Raw genomic sequence first — 3,915 nt, forward strand, 5'->3', positions numbered from 1 at the left:
GTACCGGTTTCAAATTACCCCCTCCAAATCTTACCCCCCGGTATTTTGAAACCGGAATCAAACTACCGGGGGGGGTAACTTGATACCGGTTTCAAGCTACCCCCGGAGGTGATTTGAAACCGGTTTTATGCTACCCCCCTGGTTTCAAATTACCCCCCTCGTTTTTGCGCAGGATTTCATCATTTATGAATATTAATAAATTGCTTTTGATCAGGGTCAACACAATCATTAGGTAATATTTATATACATGTACTGTTTCACCTATTGGTATCGTTTATTAATATCCAGCCTTTATCCGTCTTATGTTTATATCTTAGCTAATAAATGTCGGATATTCCATTATCAGTCATGGGCGCATATTTGACCGAGACAGGAAGACGAGGTGAAATTTGATTTTGACGGTTATTTTTTCCATTATTTGAAATATTTCATAATTATATTGCAAGCAAATATTATATAAGGTATAATCAACATATTGATCATAAGTATATATGTATATATATATATATATATATATATATATATATATATATATATATGTATATACATATATATATATGTATATACATATATATATATATGTATGTACATATATATATATATATATATATATATATATATATATATATATATATATATATATATATATATATATATATATATATATATACATAATACATGTATATGTATTTGTATGTATGTTGTAAATACTATATCATTCATGATATCTGTAAATAATTGACACTTTTAATAAAGCAAGATTGTAAGCAATTATAACAGTTTTAATAAAACATGGTACAGTACATGCTGTTTGCTTCTACTGTACTTACATTGGTTGTTTGTATACGAAAACACCTGGACTACGGAAAAGTCGTTACACTTTATAGCCCTCTATGGATGACATTGAACACAGCTTGTGTTAATCTCACAACTGTTGTTACTGATTTTAGCCTAAAGGCAGGCAGCTGTGTGTTATCATGGGCTAAATCAAATCCTATTTAAACCATCTTCCAGAATAGTAAGTGATGGATTCGTGTATGGATTTTTTTTTTTCTGTTGTTGATCTCGAAATGGAAAATTATTGAAAACGGTGTCATAAAATGTTTTAGAATTTTACCTGAAATGTATCATAAAGAAAAAAAAGACCTCGCCACATGGTCACCTGTACATTTCCATGCGGTTTATATAACACTTCTGCCCCTTTGTCATAGCTCCATTCTTTCTTATTACTCATTTCATCAAATGACAAAACAGCAATACCTAGTAATCGAGACTTCATACCATCTTTAATGTCCTCTGGTTTAAAATGAATCGAGCTAACAGTAGCTTACACAACGTTAATTCTGTCTGCACGACGACATGCATGTTGGTAATCTATATTTTAGCTTTTATTTTTTACGTGCATAGCATCCAAATACTACGAAGTTACTATGCATTATCAGTGACAGAATAAATTAATAAACAAAGAGATATATGGACACAAGGAGTTCTATTGTTATATTGCAACTATGGGTATGGTCAAACCATTTTAAGAGCAAACTCGGAGCCCAATAGCGGCATTGCCAGTTCTCTTGGGTCATTTTCAAAGCACACCTGGCTTAGCCGCTTTAATCTATGGGCGAGCCAAGAATAGGAGAAAAGGGTCAACTAATAAGTCATTCACCCGGATTTGAATGGTCTAAGAATATAATCCTTTAATTTGATACTCTCCTTAAATTGTTTCCTTCGTTCTTGTTGTTTGCAACCACGTGGTGACAAGTTGAAACTCTTAAATATAACAAATAGCAAAATTGTTATAAAACGATTATCATACTAACAGAAATAATCTTAATTTTGATATCAAATGAATTCATTTCTCAATTCTGATTGATTATTAAAAGACAGGATTCTTTACAAAGGATTTAATTAACTATGTTTAATATGGTATATTTACGTAGGTGATTGTATTGTTTTAGAATTTATTTAATTAATCGACAAAATTAATTTCTTATCAACAAAGGTTATATTAGCAAACGTGGTTATGGTGACTTCGTCAGATGAAGTTAGTGCTATCACAAAAGATTCAATAAATTAGTTCATTCAGACCATTTTCATGTCTTCCTTTATAATGTTATCAGTATGCTTAATACCCTTGACCCAATTTACCTTGCAAATCTGAAACAAAGTCGTTTTTTATAAGTTGGCTGCATCTGTGACACGTTTTATTGTTTGGTCAATTCCAAATTTAACAATTTCATTACCATTTTCCCTTTTTTTTTTTCTTAATATTTAATTTAGTAAATATTTTTTTCCATGTAATGCTAAAACAGGGTTCATTATGATGGTTTTGATTTCAAATATTTTTACGGGTAATATCTATCTTTTTTTTACTTAATAATTGTTTTGTATAAAGTTAGATCCGTCATAGTTTGTGTTTAATTGAAAGATAAGGCCAGTTAATTAAAAATTAAAAAAAGAAATAAAATCTCGACAATCACGCGCACACTGAAATAAAATAAAGTTTTACCTCGCCGTGATCACTAAACCTTAAATAAAAGTCTGTAACTTCAAATATTGTGAATTAGGGAATTATGACACTTTAGGTCTTAAATACGAAAATATCAACAATCACACGAACAGAAATAAAATAAAATTTTACCTCGCCTTTATCACAAAACCTTGAATTACAGTCTGTGACTTTTAACGTGTCATATAATTCACTAATACACAATTTTTGGTCTTAAATACCAGATTAAACTACTTTTCCTACTGCTGCAAAGCCAACAATAAATGCATGATACATATTTGCGATGTCACATGAATTATTTATCATTGTGATGAGGGGGTAACTTGAAAACATAGGGGGTAACTTGAAACCGGTTTCAAACTACCCCCCCCCCCGGTAATCTGAAACCGGTTTCAAGTTACCGGGGGGTAATTTGAAACGGGGGGTAACTTGAATCCTTTACACCGGCGCTTGTTCATTGGAGCAACGATTGAGAGTATTTTGGGTAAAACAAAACGACTTTGATTCCCTAATTAGAATAATATTTGTGAATAACAATGGTCAATGGTCATTAGCATAATGAAGTCATTAACATTAGTTAAATTAAGAGAATAATAATTAATAGAATGTTTTAACCTATGAATATTTCTACCGAACTCATACGGCAGTTTGTCTTCGATAATTGGTCAAACAGAATGATTGATTTATAGATTATAGATTGTTTCGCATCTTTATCTTATCTATTTGTTAAGAGAGAGAGAGAGAGAGAGAGAGAGAGAGAGAGAGAGAGAGAGAGAGAGAGAGAGAGAGAGAGAGAGAGAGAGAAATATCCATTACTATTTAAAGGATATAATCTCTCATTTACGAAGCATTTTAATGTCTAATTATCATAACGACGAAGACAGCTAGATGCAGATTACATAAATCTGCCAAATATTAATTCGTAGAGGCAATTCATGAATTGATTAGAAATGCCACTGAGATTCATGAATGATTAATTATAATAAAGAATAAGAAATAAAGAACCCACTTTCCTTCCTTCATCCTTGAATCGAACGCAGTCTCTCTCCGTGGAGGATTGAGTGTCACGGCCACCAGACCTTGAGATTAATAAGAGTTGTGTGTTTTTCATCAAATTTACGAACAACGAAATGATTTCCTTCTCCTTTTCTTGTTGGACCAAACTAAGAGACTCACTGACTGTTTCTTTATTCACCTTTAAATTTCATACATTCTTTCAGAAGCAAAAATTATCTTTTATATCATTTTGAATTTGTACTTTTCTGCAAAGACTTCTCAAAAAAAACTAATATGTATATATATATATATATATATATATATATATATAATATATATATATATATCTCTCTCTCTCTCTCTCTCTCTCTCTCTATATATATATATATATATATATATATATATATATATAT

Source organism: Palaemon carinicauda, chromosome 25 (assembly GCF_036898095.1).
Source record: "Palaemon carinicauda isolate YSFRI2023 chromosome 25, ASM3689809v2, whole genome shotgun sequence".
Lineage (NCBI taxonomy): Eukaryota > Metazoa > Arthropoda > Malacostraca > Decapoda > Palaemonidae > Palaemon > Palaemon carinicauda.